Below are 20278 nucleotides of genomic sequence, written 5' to 3' on the forward strand. Positions count from 1 at the left end.
ACTACTGAATCCCATGCATCTAGAGCCCATGCTCTGCAACAAGAGAAGCCACCTCTATGAGAAGCCCGCTGCACCCAACAAAGAGTAGCCCCTGCTCGCCGCAGCTAGAGAAAGCCCACGCACAGCAACGAAGACCCAATGCAGCCAAAAATAAATAAGTAAATAAATAAATTTATTAAAAAAAACCCAAAAAACACAGGCAAAGATGGCAGAGCAGAAAGAATGGAAAAACCTTGTCCTCTGTGTTGTTGTTGGGTTTTTCTTGTCCCCTGCTTTATTCTTAGAATTGCTGTACAAGAACAAACAAACAAACAAACAAACAAAAATGGAACTGTTTGCCTCCAGATATTTCGTGATGTGAAACAAAATAAAGGCCTATCTTGTTTGGCCACTGTGGTTGAGATTCTGCTATCTATAGCCAATTATAATCCTGATACAATGTTCTTCTAGAGTTTTTCCTCTGTGTATGTAGATACATAAATTCTAACACTAACAACAATCTATGAAGCAGGTAATATTAGCCTTATTTTTAAAAGGGAAAACAGGTTCAGGTAAATCCAGTGAGCTTACCTCAGTCACTCAACTGGAAAGTCACCACACTGGGATGTATGCCCAGGTCTGGGGGACTCATTACCCAATGCTCTTTCTCCTGTACCGTGTGCCTCTCTCTAGAGTTCCTGAACTGGCAAAGGAAGATATCCCTCCAAGTCTCTTTTTAAAGTACACATTGTTACAAGACTTGAAGCAACAGATTAACATGCACTTGTTAAAAAGAAAAATGAGTTAGCTCAGATCCCATTGCTCTTCCTGATACTTTTCCTTTTTGCACAATTGTTTTCAATCCCTGTTCATCTGCATGCAGAGCTGCAGCTATTCTATCCATACTACTTATTATTCTGGGGTTTTTTTTCAGCTAACAATAGTAGCTCTTGATGTTTCTATATATCTCACAATATTTGAAATAAAAAAAATACTCAATACAGTCTGTAAAATGATGAAGAAGGGGGAAAATCATCTGTGCCATTACTGTCTCCCAAAACACCACAAAGTTTGTATTTTGGTTTATTTTGTTTCTGTCCTTTTGCCTATGCATTTCATTTTTGCGTTGGGGTACTCCTAGTATGTGAATTTTGTAGTCAGTCATTTACACTGAATATTATATTGTAAGTGTTATCCACAAGCTCCATGAGGACAACACTGTCTCCATTTTTTTGTTCATCACTGTATCACTTGTGCTTAGCACAGTATAGTAAAGCTGGCTCAATAAATATTTGTTGGCTGAATAAATATTGCTACATACTCTTCATACTTAATATACATATACCCACATAGTGTTCCTTTTAGTGGATATCCCTTAATTTACCCTACTTTCCCATAATTATTGGATATTTCTGTTGTTTTCATTTTTTGCTCTTATGAATAATATGTTGATGAAAAGTTTTGTGCATATAGTTTTCTCTGCATTTGTACTATTAGCTTAAGATAGGGGTCCCAGTGTAAAATCACAGGGTCAATGATTTTTTTTTACAAATCTTTATGCGTGGGCTTCCCTGGTGGTGCAGTGGTTGAGAGTCTGCCTGCCAATGCAGGGGACACGGGTTCGAGCCCTGGTCTGGGAAGATCCCACATGCCGCGGAGCGGCTGGGCCCGTGAGCCACAATTACTGAGCCTGCGCGTCTGGAGCCTGTGCTCCCAACAAGAGAGGCCGCCATATTGAGAGGCCTGCGCACCACGGTAAAAAGTGGCCCCGGCTTGCCGCAACTAGAGAAAGCCCTCGCACAGAAACGAAGACCCAACACAGCCATAAATAAAAATAAATAAATAATAAAAAAAGATTGACACCCAGTGGCCAAATTAAAAAAGAAAAAAAAAAAAGAAACCTCTTTAAAAAAAAAAAATCTTTATGCATTTTCTGAAAATACTTTTTAAAACAGCTGGAGCGGTTTCCAAAGGTAATAGCAATGCAGCAGGGTCAACACACCCTCACCTGCCCCGGGTTTTTGTTGTGCTTTTAAATTGTGGCTATTGACTTAAGCAGAAGAATCCCTCAATCAATTAACATGCTTATATAATCAGTTTAGTGTCACAGGCATTCTATGCCAAATAAATACTCATTAAAATGTGAGCCCATAATTTTGGTCATGTCCCTAATACCCCTACAATTACCCGATGCATAATAAGCACAGGTGCAATTCAACTGTATCTCAGCCTCTAACTTCTACGATTGATCTATACATGTAAATACCAGTTGTAATTATTACAAAACTATTAGTTTATTGTTTTGAGCTTTTTCAGCATCATAGTGAGAAAAATGATTTTTACACGAGACACTATAAATAATCACATCCTTGTTTTTCTACTAAGTTGTTCAATGAATTTATCCATATCTCTATATATTTCTATCTCCCTGGAAATTCCAGCACCAGGGAAAGTATGCTTCTCATGCATATTTAAAATTAATATTCACCAGAAGCTTAACTAAAACTATAGTGATCTTTGGACTAACAAGTAATCAAGACAAAGTACTATATTTTTATGAGCTGTTTGTCAAAGTCCAAATAATTAACATTGTTGAATGTCATAAAGCAGGCAGTGTGCCACTTACTTGAACTGATATTTTCTTAGAAAAACTTCCAAAGCTTTGGCCATAGGAACTATGAATCTAGAGGTACCTCCTGGCTCTAAACAGAGAATCATACATTGGATGACTTAAGATGTCATGTCAAAGTAGAGTGACTACAAAGGGTGTTCACGGAGATCAAAGTAATCTTCAACCCAGTGATTGCTGAGCATGGCTCTTGACTTGCTTCTCAACACTGTGACTGGCAGCCACACATGGGGTGTTTACCTGCCCCATTCCTGCCTTTGCCCAGGGGGAAGGTGGGGCTGCTGCCTGCTCTGGCCCCATGGAGGAGGGCCTTGGCCCAGGAGCAACCCTGCTCTCAGGTGTGTCTGGGGATGAGGCCAGGGTAAGGACTGTTGAAAGAGCACTTAGCAGTCCTTTGACCCATGCAATCATGGCCTGTTTCTCGGAGCTGCAGCAGGCCTCATTCAATCTTCAGAGAGCACTAGAGCCCCATGACCACGACCTCCCACCAAGTCCCCCTCAAGACAGCTGTGCTCCATCCCCCTAGGATCACTGCAGGTGTCAGTCGGAAGATGGCTGGCAGGTCTTCCAGGCCACCCCACGCATTCATTTTACTTTTGCTTTTAATTAAATTCAAAACAGTACCCCCAAAATTCAGGTCTGTCTTCACCACCATTCAACTCTCCCCCTAAATCACAGCTTCTCCCACTCACTTTTCCAGTTAACCACCGTTGCCAAGATGCAGAGCATTCTTCCAGCCCTTTTTCTACTCATTTACATATAGATATGCATGTATTTATTGCAAAAACAGGTTCATACCATATGTATTGTTCTGTGATTGCCCTTTTTTTTTTTTTTTAGCAACATGTCTTGAAGAACTTCGCATATTGGTTCATATAGATTAGCTCACTGCTTTTAACTGATGGAGAGCGCTCCTCAGAGTCGGTCAGCAGAAACAGCTTAAAAAGTTGTGACTCCCAAATCAGACAAAGCCAAGAAAGACATCAGAATTCAATTCAATCCCCCTCCCTCAATTTTTATACAGGAAAAAAATCAAACATACAAAATAGTGGAAAGACTAGTATAGGAAACACACACATACGCTCCACTAGATTCAACAACTTTTACCACTTTCACTGGCTGTCATTTTAATATCTGCTAGAGTTGTGTGGTTCTAAGTTGAGAGGTATATGGAAAGAAGCAGGATTCATTAAGTCCCAAGGTCTTAAGAATTAGGAAGAAAAGACATTTACAAATTGTAAGAGCCAAAGAAATATAAAACCTTCTCAAGTGGGTGGAAGGTGCACATTTCTATGAGTAGAAGGAAGAATTAGTAGCCTAGGGATGTGGGCTAGAAGGCTTCTTGAAATTCTGGAGTGACTGGCATAAGAATAAATGATGTTTAGTGAGTTCCACCCAGATGCATTTTTCTGGTAGCTATGCATCTCTGACATACTTAGGCAAAGTATGGGATGATATATGTATTTATCCCCAAAGACAGGGGATGATATATGTATTTCCTTGATGAGTGAAAAGAAGAGTCACTCTTCTTGCCTGCAAATTCTGATGGTCTGAAATGGTCTGAAATCTTTTCCTTAAAGTTCACTAAGAAAGTAATCATCTGCCTAGAGGGTGGGCATCCTTTTATGCAAAGGAAAACTTAAAATCAAATATAGAAATGGAATATTATACAGGAATAAAATTGGATGAAATATAGCTATACTCAAGAAGCTGAATAAATCTTAGAAATATAATTTGCAGTGAAAAACAGCTGGTTGCAGAGGACTACACACAGTGTGACTCTATTCTTATAAAGCTCAAAAACTAGCAAATCCAAACAATATATTGTTTAGGAAGATGTACATGTCTTGGTAAAAAAAAATTTTTTTCATGAATGCATAAATTAGGATAGTGATTACCTTGAAATGGATGGGGGGTTGAGTAGGATTTGCAAGCATGTGGCATAATCAAAAGCACTGGTAATGTTCTTTTTTTTTTAATTTTTAAATTTTTTGGCTGCATCGGGTCTTTGTTGCTGCGCACGGGCTTTTTCTAGTTGTGTAGAGTGGGAGCTACTCTTTGTTGCAGTGTGTGGGCTTCTCATTGTGGTGGCTTCTCTTGTTGTGGAGCACGGGCTCTAGGTGCACGGGTTTCAGTAGTTGTGGCACATGGGTTCAGTAGTTGTGGCTCGTGGGCTCTAGAGCACAGGCTCAGTAGTTGCGGCTCACGGGCTCTAGAGTGCAGGTTCAGTAGTTGTGGCTCACAGGCTTAGTTGCTCCGTGGCATGTGGGATCTTCCCGGACCAGGGCTTGAACCCGTGTCCCCTGCATTGGCAGGCAGATTCTTAACCACTGCACCACCAGGGAAGTCCAGGTAATGTTCTATTGATTAATAGTGTGGTGGATCCCTGTATTCATTTTATTATATGCTCCCAAGCTTACATAGATGGTACTTATATTATTTTGTATGTATCAAATATAACATAATAAAATTTTGTAGGTGAAAATAAAAGCTAGACTTACAAAATAGAATAACAAAAATGTGTAAAATTAAAGCCTAAAGAAGAACTAGGGTTTGGGATCTGTAACTTTAATTAATTGAGTACTCATTTTGGAACCAAAGCAAACCTCTGATTAGTTCATACAAAAAACTACCCTGAAAGGCACCAAAATACATTTAGCACATCATCCAGATGTACCATTGTTTATCTAGCCATTCTCTTAGTGGCATTTAATTTTAATTTTTTGCTATTCTAACACAGAGGAATAAGCATTCTTAAATATATTTCTTTCAATACGTGTGTAAATATTTGTTTTGGGGGGTAGATACCTAGATGCCTAGAAATGGAATTGCCAGGTCAAAGAGTGAAAGACTGAAGTTGAGACTCAAGGAAATTAAATATAAATTTGCAGCCTGGGGGGTGGAGCATTGCAGAGGGAATTGGAGGAAGATGGCCAAAAGGTAACTTCCAGTTATATTATTATAAGATATTATAAGATAAATATTATAGCATAAATAAATACTAGGGATGTAATATACAACATGCTAACTATAGCTAACACTGCTGTATGATATACAGAAAAGTTGTTAAAAGGGTAAATCCTAAGAGTTCTCATCACAAGGAGAACACTTTTTTTCCCCTTTTCCTTTTATTGTATCAATATTCACGGTGGATATCAATATCCAAGATAATGGATTTTAGCTGAACCTATTGTGGTAATCATTTCCCAATATGTGTAAATGAAACCATCATGCTGTACGCCTTAAACTTATACAGTCATGTATGATGATTATTTCTCAATAAAACTGGAAAAAAGTGCAAAACTCAAGATCACACAGGCAGCAAGTAGCAAAGTCAAAACTAGAAACAAGGCTCTTTTGGGGGCTCGATAATGCACCTATTGCCCATAAAGAAAACACCTATCTCACCAAGGCAAGTGCCCCACTTTAGACTGTGATTTGACCCTTTCCCCATCCTGTCTGTCCAGTCCGCAGGTGAAGCACAGTATTGATTGCAGAACCTCAGGACACAGAACACAAGAGCTCCCTGTCACGAGAGGCAGCAGAATAGGGCTTTGTCTCCCGGGAAGGCAAGACGGTTTCTGTGGGACTGACTTGGTGTCAGTGGTGGGAAGGGAACCTCTGCTGAGCTCTGAGTCAGCACCCAGAGTTCTTGTCCCATTTTTCAGAGTACTGTCCCTGTGGTCCATGGAAGTGTCTCTTTTTTATTTCTAAGAGCAGATTTTGCAAAGTTTAGTCTTCAGAGTGGAAATATTTATTACTGAATATGCTGAAAATGCTGTTTTGCCGATTACAGGAAAGCACAGACAACGGCATACATACAGCCCATAACCAGAACGAAAAGAGTGGCTGGGAAAGACAAAGAGAATGTCAGTTACCAGCTGGGCCAGCCAGAGTCCCTTTCTTCCTACCTGAACACATTGAAAGAAAATCCAGAATCCAAGTCTTCTCTGAAATGTTCATTTCATTTCAGATACAGAAAGAAATTAAACAGGTGTTTTATTTTGTGTGTGTCTGTATATGTGTGTGTGTGTGAGTATGGCACCCAAACACATGTAGTAGCAACACCAACTCCATACAGTAGATTAAATCAGTGGCATGTGATTAAAATATTTAAAAATTTTCCCTAAAATTTTACTAACTTAGGGACTATCAAGTTTCCCCAAATATCTCACCATTTTGAATCAGGACCCAAACAAGAAATACATGTTGTATTTTATTGGTATCACTTAAGTCTTTTAATCTATACGTTTCTTCCCCCATCATTTTTAATGCCTTGCTACTTTTTGAGGAAACTGGGTCATTTGTCTTTTTGAGTTTCTCACATTCTGGATTTTGTTGATCATCCTTAACACATTCCTCTATTCCAGTAGTTCCTCTAAACTGGTAGTTGGATCTAGAAGCTTGATCAGATTCAGGTTTGCTCTTTTTTGGCAAGAATGTGTCATTTGCAGTGTTGCATATTTCTATCATATTGCACATAATGTCTGGTGATCTTTTCTGTGAGATTAGTGGCCATTGATGACCATTGCCTTGATCCATTATTTTATAGGGTTTTGGAAAATGCTGATATTCTTATTTATTTGCTAGAATAATTTCCTCATCAACTATTTAGTTACCCTGAGATACAGTTTGTATGGGTCTTAGCTTGGGTTTCCCAGGAAGCAGAGTTCTTGAGACATGGGCTTTACTGGAAGCATAGTCCTAGGGAAAGAAGTGAGGAGTGGGGGAAGCAGAGAGAGCCAATTCAAGCCCGGTAGGCTGCGGCTTCAAGCACCTGATTGATTGATTCTTTGTGCCTTGATTTCTGAGAAGTGATATAGACTGAGTTTCAGGACAGTTCGTCCTGGGAGAAAAGGAAGGAATATTTATTTATCAGCTTCTATCCCCCACTGGTCTTAGGTTAGACCACGAAACGTTAACTCACCCACCCTTCAGGGTGGTGTATGCATAGGCACTTAGTTTCCATGGATCCCCACACTGGCATTAACAGGGAAGTGCTGGGGTGGAAGGTAGGAGATGAGGTTATTTGGGTTGTTCCTGCAAGAAGGTGGAAAGAGCCCACGTAGAACTTACTGCTGCAGCAGTGGCTGCAATAAGAGACAGGTGAGGCAAAGACGATCTGAAGTGGTACATATGAAGTGTTAGATACAGTCCAGAAGAGGCAGGTAAAATGTGTAATTCTCTCTTGCAATTTACCAGCTTTCAAAATAATGAATTAGTTCTACTGCATCTGCAAAGGTAACCAATCAGGTTTTTTTACCCCATTTTTAAGTATCCTTGTGAATCATGGAGATATACATATTTGATATGTCTCAATTCATTGCAGTTATTTTCCTTACTGATGCTCGAATTTATCCCACTTTAGCCAGTGGGTGCTTCTACGGGTTGGCTTCCGCTTCCATTTCATGTGAACCTATTAGTTTTTTTTTTTTTTTTTTTTTTTTTAATGATATTCTTGTCTGCTTACATTCTTTTTTTATGTATGTATGTATGTATGTATGTATGTATGGCTGTGTTGGGTCTTCGTTTCTGTGCGAGGGCTTTCTCTAGTTGTGGCAAGCGGGGGCCACTCTTCATCGCGGTGCGTGGGCCTCTCACTATCGCGGCCTCTCGTTGCCGCGCACAGGCTCCAGACGCGCAGGCTCAGTAATTGTGGCTCACGGGCCGAGTTGCTCCGCGGCATGTGGGATCTTCCCAGACCAGGGCTCGAACCCGCGTTCTCTGCATTGGCAGGCAGATTCTCAACCACTGCGCCACCAGGGAAGCCCGAACCTATTAGTTTTTGATAGCTTCCTTGCTTTCTGAATTGACAAGATGCTCCAGTCTTATTTTGGGTACTTCTTACCTTTAACCTAAAATAAATCACTTCTCCAAGTAGGTCTAGTTCCTTTCAGGGAAAAATGCTATTTAGAGACTACAGTCTGGGATCTAAGAGTGCTTATTCCTACTAGGTTGGTCACTGTTTGGTGGACATTTTGAGTAAAAGACCTTGGAAAAACATTTTTTAAGTAAAGTATATCATGAGTTCTAAATGATAATTCCAATTCAAATTTAATATTGCTTAACTTTTATTTTGTATTTATCTCTTTTATTCTGAAAAACTGATTCTTAAGAACACTAACATAAATTACTAATAACATTATGATTACTGAAAAGCAGTTTATGTTTTGTTTTTTAACGTTCTCTTCATCCTTAGGGTATATTCCTAAGGGATGTAGAGTCAAATAATTGTGTTTTAAAGTCACCTCACATAATTTCCCTTTGCATGGTTAAGCCACCAACTTGATACCTACACTCATTAGTTGCATTTTGCTTTTTAAATTTTTGATTTAATTTTTCATAATTATGTAAAATTTACATCATTCCGAAGTCAAATCTACAAAATAAGATATAGTCAGAGAAGTCTAGCCTCTATCCTTGTACCTTCCACCTTGTTGCATCTCTCCCAAATATGTAGCCATTTTATTTAATAATTTATCTTTCCATTTAAAAAATACATAAGCAAATGTATGTATGTGTTCCTGCTTTCTTAGATAAGCAGTAAGACACTATTTACACCTTTATTCATCTTGCTGTTCATCTTTTTAAAAATTGTACTGTCCTCTAGGCTCAATCTACTCACTTCTTGGAATAACTTGTTGATAGGTACCCCCCAAAGTCTAAACTAAATGAACTTTAGTTCTACTTATTCCATTACTTCTGGCAAACGTTTGTGTAAGGGAAGAGGGAAGGGGGGCTTGGCAATCATAAGCAAAGCTGTCTTGAATGAATGAGGGTATGATCTTCCCAGGATTTTTTTTTTGGTGGTAAAATACACAACATAAAATTGACCATTCAAACCATTTTTAAGCACACTATTCAGTGGCATTAAGTACATTCACATAGTTGTGCAACCAACACCACCATCCATCTCTACAACTTTTTCATCATCCCAAATGGTAACTCTGCACCCATTAAACAGTAAGTCCCCATAACCTTCCCAGGATTTTAAACAAGACTAAATGGAAGCGGCACCTGCTTGCACGCTTGGGCACTAGGAGGATTCTGCCCTCCCAGCGGAGCAGAGATTCCCGTGGTGACTAAGCCAGCCCTCGGGTTAACGCTCCCGCCCTCACCTATTGTCCCAGCGGGAGGAACCGGTATTTCCGGATTGGGGCCTCAGACCCAGTGATCCGGCTAAGGGTGAGGTTGGTGGAGGAGGGGAACGGAAGCTGATCATATAAGTTAACTTTCCACCAAAATAATTAACCTGCCTTCCCATCCCCCCGCCCCCCCCCCCGTCAATACCACCAATCAAACACCCACAAGGGTCCACAACGATCCTCCCGTAGTTTTTGAAAGGGGAGCGACGCTCACCCCTTCCTAGCTCACACCCCTGGAAGGGATCGAAAAGCCGACCAGGTCACGAAGAAAGAAGGCAGCACAGGTGGGGGGGGCGGGGGGCGGGGAGAAGAAAGCTCAGCAGCAGTTTTGCAGAGAAGGAAAGAGGCAGGGGAGTGGGCGCGCGGGCTGGAGTGACCAACCGGTCCCTGCGGCCGCAGCCTCTACCCCAACACTGGGTGGCGTGTGTGAGCCACCCTCCGTCCTTCCCAGTACCCCAAAGTAGCGCTGCAATAAACTGCATTTCTCTGCCGGCTCGCGCGCTAGGCACCCTCGGGGGCTCGAAGGAAGAAGGTGACGGCCGCTGCCCACCCTCGTCCCCTCCAGGCCGCCGCTCTCTGGCTCACCGCAGCCCCGATAACCCTGCCCCCACCCTGGATTTTTTTTTTTTTTCCTTTCTCCCAAACCTCCAAACAGGAAATAGCTTGAGTCACAATAATACACAGGAGCAGCGGCCGAGGCCACTCGCGCCCGCCCACTCCCTGGGCCGCCTCCAGCACTCCGGCTCCGCGAGGCGCCGCCGGCGACGCGCACGGGGAGCGCAGTGGACACCGGCCCCGCAGCCGGCGCCGCGTCGGAGGCTCCCAGGCGCCCGTCAGAGCCGCCTTCGCCCTGCCCCCGACTCCGCCGACTGCGGCCGCCACCCGCCTCCAGGCGAGTACCGTCCTCCCGGTCCCTAGCTGGCCACTGAGCGCCCGCGGGCGTCCCGGCGCTGCCCTCCGCGAGGCCCGAGAAGAGCCGCCCCAGGCGCAGCCTCCGCGCTCCGGCAGCGCCCGGGATATCTCCCTCCGGTCCCGACTCTGGCGGGGGAAGGCTTTGCGGGCTGCGGCGGGGCGCTTGCGCCCTGGATCCGTCATGGGGGGCGGGGGTGGGGGGCAGCGTGAGTAAATGCTCTGTCACCCCATGCCCCTGTGGATTCGGGCTGGACTTTATTGGGCATCGATTATTTTCCCTTTCTGGGGATGCTTAACTGACTTTTGCCTCCCCATACCCCCCTCCGGGATGACCGTCACGGGGTTTCTCTTGGGGACTCATCTGGAAGTGGGTTTGGGCGCGCAGCTGGGGCAGCTACAGGCGACTGGGAGCCACCTTCTTTTTCCTACCTGTCCTGGAGCCTTCTCCCCCAAGGGATGGGAGCTGTTTCACTTTCTGTTGAGCTTCTCTTGAACCAGATGAAAAGGGCCTCTGAGTTTCTGTTGGCGCAGTCAGCGTTTGCAGTATCTGGAGCGGGCAGGATCTGGGGCCTTGGATTTACGCGGGCCGAGGGAGACGCTGGCTAGTTGAGAGCAGGTGGGCGCTGCCTGGGCTGCCGGCGGAGTTTCAGCTGCGGAGCCTGGAAAGTGCGCACACCTGAGAGCCCCGGAGATGCTTGTCAGCCCACGCAGCCCGGGAGCCGAGATCTGTGCTCCCAGCTCGGCAGAGTTTGGGAGAACTTTTTTTTTGCACTTTATGACCCATTTGTAAGGGAGGGGCCGAGCTTGTCAACATGCTGGGTGTTGTCAGTCTTCAGGGGCTACATTGTGAGGTTTTTCTATAGGGAACTCAGTCAAAACTGAGTTGGACATCTTTATGTTGGATAAAGGCCACTGAATTCCAGGCATTCTTCGAGCCTGAGAAGGGTGTTTTCAAGACTGTTTTGAAGTCGGCTTGAGGGCTTTCTGCGAAACTGCCGCTGTCAATTATCCTTATCAGCTGCGGCTGCTTGCTAGTCCCGGAGGTGAGTGGGTTCTCTTAGAAGGCTCCGTTCAGTCAGGCCTTCTATCCAAGTTTCTCAGCGCACTTTTACAAACTGTGGTTGGTAGGTAAGTTAAGTTCTTAGCCAATTCTTCTCAAACACATGATCAACCCTCCGCGTTTCCCGGTGAGGGGACCGTGGTTCTAAAGGGTTAGATTGATAGGGTGACTGTCTTTACGTCAAGCGCGCTGGGGCCTTGCGGCTTTGAGTGAGGTTCACGGTCCAGCAACAGCGGTATCACCTGGGGGCCTGTTAAAAATACAGGACTTCAGACCTACCCAGAACTGCTCAATCAAGGTCCCCAGGGGACCCTTTGCATATGATGGCTTGAGAAGCACTGGCAGAGGGTTATGTTGGGGTGAAGTTTTTTGTCCAGTTTAAAGAAGTGATTTACACTTCCCTACATGTCCATCCAGTACTACATTTGAACCTTCGTTTTGCCAGACCAGGACAAACACACTACAGCTTTATGGGTCACAGCACCTCCACCCCAGGTGGCAGGCTCCTTAAGCCTGTGGGTTTTTTGTTTCTAGGTACTTTTATTCTTTCATCGTTATTATTGTGATAAAATACACATAACATAAAATTAGTCATTTTAACCATTTTTTTTCTTTTTTTTCCTGCCCCTCTAGGCGTCTTGCAAGATCTTATTTCCCCCACCAGGGATTAAACCCAGGCCCTCAGTAATAAAAGCACAGAGTCCTAACCACCATTTTTAAGAGTACAATTCAGTGGCATTAAGTACGGTCACAATGTTGTGCAACCATCACCACTATCCTTTTCCAGAACTTTTTCATCGTCCCAAACAGAAACTCTGTACCCATTAAAGAATACCCTATTCCCCGCTCTTCCCAGCCCCCGAGCTTCCAGATACTGTTAGTGACATTTTCTGTAGGGTACAGAAAAGGTTGAACAGGAATGTAAAGTAAAAGTAAAATCATCTCCTCAGAACATGAGTAAACGTTTGGAAATTCCTGGGTCACTGGCCTGGTGGACTTGGCATTTTAACTCCACATTCTTAAAGTGCATGTGCTTTCTTTTAATGGAGACAACCTGAGACTATGAGGGCTTCCTCTTTGGTTTGGTTGGAAAGGAATGGAACTACCCAGGGCTCAAACTGCACTAATTAACTAGGTGCAGATGACTGGTAAAATCTCTGTGCTTCTTTTTTTTTTTTTTTTAACTTTTTTTTTTTTAATTTTTATTTATTTATATATTTATTTTTGGCTGTGTTGGGTCTTCGTTTCTGTGCGAGGGCTTTCTCTAGTTGCGGCGAGCGGGGGCCACTCTTCATCACGGTGAGCGGGCCTCTCACTATCGCGGCCTCTCTTGTTGTGGAGCACAGGCTCCAGACGGGCAGGCTCAGTAGTTGTGGCTCATGGGCCTAGTTGCTCCGTGACATGTGGGATCCTCCCAGACCAGGGCTCGAACCCGTGTCCCCTGCATTGGCAGGCAGATTCTCAACCACTGCGCCACCAGGGAAGCCCTCTGTGCTTCTTTTAACTGGCTTTATTTTAGGGGTCGTGTTTACATTGAGTTTAGCATTTTGTTTTTGTTTTTTAATACTGATCCAAACTCATTGTTGAAAGTAGTTGAAAGAAAGCTTAAGAAAAAGTGTTGTTGCTTGGCGTATATATAGGAGGAAGTCAGAAAGATTTGAAATAATTTTCTAAAAGACCCCAAACTATTTTGTTACTGCTTTAATGTTAAGTGAGTCTAATGGTCCAAGAACATTATTTCTGGTTGTAAAAATGTTTGTATAATTTAGAAAAGCTTTGTTGTTGTTGTTTCAATTGAAGTATAGTTGATTTACAATGCATTAATTTCAGGTGTACAGCAAAGTGATGATTCACTTACACACATATGTATATTCTTAAGATTCTTTCCCATTATAGGTTATTACAAGACACTGAATACAGTTCCCTGTGCCATACAGTAGGTCTTTGTTGTTTATTTATTTTGTAGATAGTAGTGTGTATCTGTTAATCCCAAACTCCTAATTTATAGAAAGCTTCGTAATACTGAAAGTAATCTGCTTGCATCTGCTCAAAATTATCCAGGTTGTGGTTTGAGGACATGCTTTTCAGTGAGAACAGAAATGTGAATTGGCAAGCTAATAAAAATGGTTTCATTCATGATCTAACAAAGGCATTGTTATAGATCAAGAATGTGGTTCAGAATACATAAGTGATCAGAGATATTGGGAAGATTTAATAAGTAGCTGAATAGTGGCAGATCCTTAAAATTCTTCCCAAATTCTTTTTTCTCTAAGACCCTTGACTTTTCTTGTCTTATGACTTTCATTAGAATGAGGCTATCACCTTGTAGGAAGGAACTTAGAGCTCCCTTTGATTGAAAAGTCCCTTTGAAATGATGAATGAAGATAATTCAGATAGGCAAGATTTGGCAGAAAATTCTTCTTTTTCAGGAGATTCTTGCATTCACAGAATTTCAGAATGTTATTATTATTATTTTTTAATTATGGTAAGGCAAAGAGAAAATGTTTCCCCTCCTCCACTATGTTCTCTTCCGACATAGCAATATAGTTCAGTGTTTTACTTGGTGAACAAATGCTATTTTGTAGTCCACACAGGAGAAAAAATTCCTAGAAAGTGTTCAGTGAATGGATTTATCAGTAATTCAGTGATGCCTGGAGAATCACTTGGGGAGTTTAATAAAAATGGAACCTCTCCAACTACTCCAGACCTTCTCTGAGTGAGACTCCCTGCATTGGAATCTGTAGGTTTAATAACACCTTGGGTGATTCCGATATATAATTAGGTTTGGGAGTCACACACACACATGCAAACTAAGATGTTGAGAAATTAATCTGGAAGTACAAGAGAACACAATTTTATATTAAACATGAAATAAAATTAATGATGAATTCTTCCTTAAAATTAGGTAGTCATTGTTTCAGTTTGGCAAATCGAATAAACACTTTTTGATGTTGGTCTTCATTCTTGAGATCTGAGGTTCAGAATCCTGAATGTCCAGAAAAACCCACTGGTCTCCCTAAGGTATCAAGGTGTTAGACTATTTGATCCAGCATCAATGAACTTTTGTCGAGTGCCCATTTTGAATTGGACATTTTCATATATATTCTCAATAAATCTTTACAATGACTTTGAGAGAGGTGTTTCTTTTTTTATAATATTACAGATGAGAAGACTGAAGCCAACCTGGGTCTTCCTACTCTAGAATATGGTCCTTTCCATGGTCCTTCCATGTAGAATAATAAATCCCTGCCTACTAACTCCCTTTCACCTCCAAGAAACTATGTATTCATTAATTCTTTTTTAAAAAAATAAACGTATTTATTTATTTATGGCTGTGTTGGGTCCTCAGTATTTTGCGTGCGCTTTCTCTAGTTACGGTGAGTGGGGTCTACTCTTCATTGCGGTGCACGGGCTTCTCATTGTCGTGGCTTCTCTTGTTGCGGAGCCCCGGGCTCTAGGCGCGCAGGCTTCAGTAGTTGTGGCACGTGGGCTCAGTAGTTGTGGCTTGCGGGCTCTAGAGCACAGGCTCAGTAGTTGTGGTACATAGGCTTAATTGCTCCGCGGCATGTGAGAATCTTCCCGGACCAGGGATTGAACCCGTGTCACCTGCATTGGCATGCGGGTTCTTAACCACTGCGCCACCAGGGAAGCCCTCATTAATTCTTCATCCAAATCTTTTGGAACATCAGGTACTAGCTGCTCTAGGCTTTGAAGCAAATAAAAAATGAGCCCAAACTGAAATAAATTCCAAAAGAGCAAAGGAATCAACAGCAAAGGGTTCTTTCCATGGTACCACAAGACCTCTGATGAGTGATCAATTAGACTATACGTGGCTTGAATGTAGCATTAGCATAGCTAGTCCAGCTCCCAGAAAAAGCAAGTCATGGGCATTCTCCTTACTGAGACCGGTCAGCAGTACCATCTCTGCATATCAACCTGATGGTATTTACGAGGCACCCCAAGATGCTACACAGTGTGGAAGAAAGGGCACAGAATTCAGGTGCAAAAGAATTGATATTTACCCTGACCAGCTGACTGAGCGGGAGTAAACCTCATAAACTCGGAGCCACCGTGTCCCTAAATGTAAAATTAGGGAAATAATTATCTCCCTCTAAGATTATAGTAAGGACTCAAAAAGACCTTTTTTATAAAAATGCTTGTAAACTGTAAAATGATAATAAAAATGTCTTACCTTCATTTGGGAGAAATTTACAATGCAAAGGAGACAGAAGAAGCCACACATCTGAGGTACCTCACACATTTTACTTAACTGAGTTTGTTTTTTATTCTCTTCTAGCTTCTAGGTCATTCTTTAAAAAACAGTTTTATTGAGATGTAAGTCACGTGCCATACAATTCACCTGTAAAGTGTGCAATTCATTGATTTTGAGTATATTCACAGAGTTGTGCAACCATCACCAGAATCAATTTCAGGACCTTTTTGTTGCCCTAAAAAGAGCACCACCCCTTCATGAAGCCCTTCCACCCCTTAGCTGGCACCTTCTAATCCCCTACTTCCCCCACCTTAAGCAACCACTAATCTACGTTCTGTCTATAGATTTGCCTATTCTGGATATTTGTTATAAATGGAATTATACAATATGTGGTCCTGTATTTCTGGCTTCTTTCATTTAGCATGTTTTCAAGGTTTATCTACATTGCAGCATGTATCAGAGCTTTCTTCTTTTTATTGCCAAATAATGTTCCATTGTGTTTATCACATTTTGTTTATCCGTTCATCTGTTGATGGACATTTGGGTTGTTTCTACTTTTTGCCTGTCATGAATAATACTGCTGTGAACATTCATGTTTTTATGTGGACATATGTTTTCATTTCTTTGGGGTACATACCTACAAGTGAAAAACATATCTAACTCTATATTTAACATTTTCAGAAACTGCCAGACTTTTCCAGAGTAGGTGCACCAGTTTACTATCTCATCAGCAATGTGTGAGAGTTTCAATTTCTCCACATCCTCATCAGTCTTTTTTATTTTAGCCATCCTAGTTGGTGTGAAGTAGTTTTAATTCACACTCCTCTGATGCCTTATGATGTTAAACATTTTTTCATGAGCTTATTTATTAAGCCATTCTTTCCTGACCTTTTTTTAAATCCCCTTCTAGGGGAACACTAGATAGAGGAAGAGGAAAATCAATTTTGAATAAATTCCCTAGTTTCAATGGTTTAGAAAAATACTAAAAATGTAAATTGAGCCCTTTGCTCTTTTAAAATTTATTTTGGTTTTGGCTCATCTTTTTATTTGCCTTGGGGCCTAGTACATGTAGTACCTGATGTTCCAAAGGATTTGAGTGAAGAATTAATACATAGATTCTTGGAGGTGAAGGGGAGTAAGTAGGCAGGGACTTACTATTCTATATGCTGATTTAATGCCCACTAAAAAATCATGCACCTCTCAAATGTTAATACACCAAAAAATATGCTTATGCTGATGGTGGACAGTTTATTATTTATTTGTTTGTTTGTTTGTTTGACTGCACAGGGTCTTAGTTGCGGCACGCGGAATCTTCATTGCTCCGTGCAGGATCTTTTAGTTGTGGCATGAGAACACTTAGTTGTGGCATGTGGGTCCTAGTTCCTTGACCAGGGATCGAACCCGGGTCCCCTGCATTGGGAGCGTAGAGTCTTAGCCACCTGACCACCAGGGAAGTCCCGATGGTGGATATTTTAAACACTTGAACGAAAATATTGTTTGATATTTTGTTGGTTAACATCTGTCCATTCTACTTATTAAAATATGTAAGAATATACTTTACAAATCATATTAATAAATTGTTGATATCTTTTATTAGGGTACTCTTGATTTTATTTTCAAGTACTCTCCACAGGAGGGTAGGCTGATGGACATTTTGGTGTGAGTTAGTACATTTTTGTTCTTTCCCAAGCTGCATGGCAGTGTTTTTTCTCTAGAGCCATATGGAGAATCATCTTCATGTTCTACAGTTACAAATCAATCCTGAATTTTTAAAATACCTGTTGGCATTTTAGAGGCCCACTCTATTGAACTTGGGTTGTTCTGTTTGGATCTTTTATTACTGGCAAATGTCTCTAGAGCAGTAAGAGAAACAGGGAAATCATCTGGATTTAGAAAACGAAAATTACTTCCATTTGAAAATTAAGACAGCCTTAGAATAAGCAAATGGAAGTGTGTGGTTCAGTGGTCCTAACACATTGGGCTGTATCTGAATCACCTAGAAGCTTGTTAAGACACACATTACTGACCCCCTGAGTTTGGTTTCTGAGTCAGTCAGTCTGGGGTGGGGGCCCGAGAATCTGCATCTCTAACAAGTACCCAGGGGGTGCTGCTGCTGCTGGTCTGGGGGCCTCACTTAGAGAACCAGGGGATTGGAGGCATTTCCAAGTGTAGGAGCGGAGCAAGAGTGAGGGAGGGGACGAGGCTAGAGGTGAGCTCACGCATCCTGTGTATACAGGAGCTTAGTAGAGCTGAGGAAGTAGAGATGACCCAGGCTGGGCTGGGAACTGGGACATAGGGATTCTGTGGGGAGGGGTGGCTGGAAGAGAAGCCTCTGAGATAGGGAGAGGTGGGGAGAGAGTTCTGAGGAGACAAAGGCCAGTGAGGCCCCCCAGCTCCATGTAAACAGGGGACCGAGGACACGCCTTTTCGCCACTTCTAGGAAGGCCAGCGTTACCAGGTAGTGGGATGGGCTGCTTGGGGACAGGGCCAAGTGTGGACTTGCCTTCATAAGATAAGGGGTCCCTTTAGTCCTTCGGGCCACAGTCCTGGAGTCGTGACTGGCCCTCTCCCTCTTGCCTGTTACCATGAATCATAGTCAACCTGGAAACCGAGGACCTTTGTAAGCCGGAGCAGGAGTCCTTTGTGCAAGTAGTGGCCATCGAGTTTTAGTTTTCTTCCTTTCACACCTTTGCCTGCTCAGCTTAATGGCTTAAAAAATCTGTGCTACCAGGTGTCTGGTCTCCTTAGCATAACTTGGTATAAGCCTGTTCTGAGGGCGGGTGTTGACAGCCCATGCTGTGAAGGTCAGAAGGTTTGCTACAGAAAAGAAATCCAGGAAGGGCAGCGGCCCACTGCTATTGGGTCCTGTGAAGGTGAGCTGCGTCCCACCCTCCCTGCAGTTTCACAGACGTGAGACAAACATCTCCTCATTTTATTTCTTATTTTTCTGAAAGGAATCCTTATTGTACCTGAGGATATAAAGCACTTCTCTTGGGCTTTGGAACACGGCCAAAACCTGCCCCACTGCCCACTGAGTATCAGTGGGTGTTAACCCTGCCCAGCTCTGCCTGTGACTTGCTGCTGAGCTCAGGAGCTGAATAGCCACTGCCTACTTTAGACTCACCTTTGTGTCCTCCATCCCACTCAGCCAGTTGCACAATTTTACATTCCTGTGAGCCCAGGGTGTGCAATTCCTCTGGTAATGGTCAGAACTGGACAGGAAGTATTTCTCAGTCCTGCTTCTGGGAGAGATTGTGTCTCGGGATACTTAAGGTCACCTCCAGTTTCAATGATTCACTAGGAAGACTCACAGGCTTAGCATGTAGTCATAGTCACCTATATGATTGTTACAGTGAAAGAGCACAAAGCAAAATCAGCAAATGGAAAGAGTACACGATCGACATCTGAGAAAACCAGGCACAAGCTTCCAAGTATCTTCTCTAGATAGAAGATCTATCTATCTTCTCAGTAGAGTTACGCAGGACATGCTTAATTCCAATAGACCACATGTGTGAAATGTTGCCAGCCAGGGAAGTTCATTAAAGACTCAGTACCCAGGGTATTTTTTCTGGGGACTTATTATGTTGGCATCCTCTGCGGAGCATGTACCAAAAGTTCAGACTCCCAGAAGGAAAGCAGATGTTTAGCCTAAACCGCATTATTTGTGTAAAGAGTTTAGGGACAGAGAGCAACTCTAATCAGTCCTGAGAATGGTGGAAAATTCCTCAAATCCAAGTTCCCTGACACCATTCAAGGGCCAGTCTTGTAAGCAGGCCTCTCAAAGGATGTTAATGCTTTTGTGCACAGATGGGACGAGGATGGAAAGCAAGGACTGTGGCAGAAGCCCTTGCACTTGGAGGAGGGGTCCGTCCATGCAGCTTCAGAGGCTGGTTCTGTAGGAGTTTTTCTCCCTTTGACCAAAGCGGCAGAGGGTGGAAGTGAACTTGGGTTTTGCACTCAGATCTTGGCTTTAGGATGATAACAGGGACTCCTTCACTTCAGGGACAGAGAAGGGGGAGAGGGCACATTGGCAAAGAGTTCAAAGCCCTGTTCATTCATGTGTTCATTCATTCTCAGCATGCCCTATTGATGCCATACTCTGCCAGGCCCTGTGGCAGCTGCTAGGGGTACAGTGATCAACAGAGCAAAGTCTCTGCCGTCATGGGATCCTACAGGGAGACAAATCAGTAAAGAGGCAATTCCATTTCATGATGATGGGGACATACCAAGGGCCCCAGGGCACCTACCCAGGCTTAGTGGGTGTCAGAAAGTATGAATTTTGTAATCAGACCAACCTGGGTAGGAATCCCACCTCCACTGCTTCTTACCAGTGTGGCCCC

General features: G+C 42.8%; 1 protein-coding gene and 1 long non-coding RNA gene across 4 annotated transcripts in view; one reads left to right on the forward strand and one right to left on the reverse strand.

Moving 5' to 3' along the window:
* The window catches only part of LOC130708437 (uncharacterized), a 147530-nt gene extending 136120 nt beyond the window's left edge, over window positions 1-11410 (reverse strand). For all 3 annotated transcript variants that reach the window (XR_009008642.1, XR_009008641.1, XR_009008640.1), the window contains exon 1: window positions 11095-11410. This is a non-coding gene — a long non-coding RNA (uncharacterized LOC130708437). The remainder of the gene's footprint in view (window positions 1-11094) is intronic.
* Window positions 10468-20278, forward strand: part of TJP2 (tight junction protein 2) — a 132878-nt gene continuing 123067 nt past the window's right edge. The window contains exon 1 of the mRNA XM_057548625.1: window positions 10468-10645. The gene's annotated coding sequence lies outside the window, so the exon portion shown is untranslated. The remainder of the gene's footprint in view (window positions 10646-20278) is intronic.

The sequence above is a fragment of the Balaenoptera acutorostrata genome, chromosome 6 (assembly GCF_949987535.1).
Source record: "Balaenoptera acutorostrata chromosome 6, mBalAcu1.1, whole genome shotgun sequence".
NCBI classification, from domain to species: domain Eukaryota; kingdom Metazoa; phylum Chordata; class Mammalia; order Artiodactyla; family Balaenopteridae; genus Balaenoptera; species Balaenoptera acutorostrata.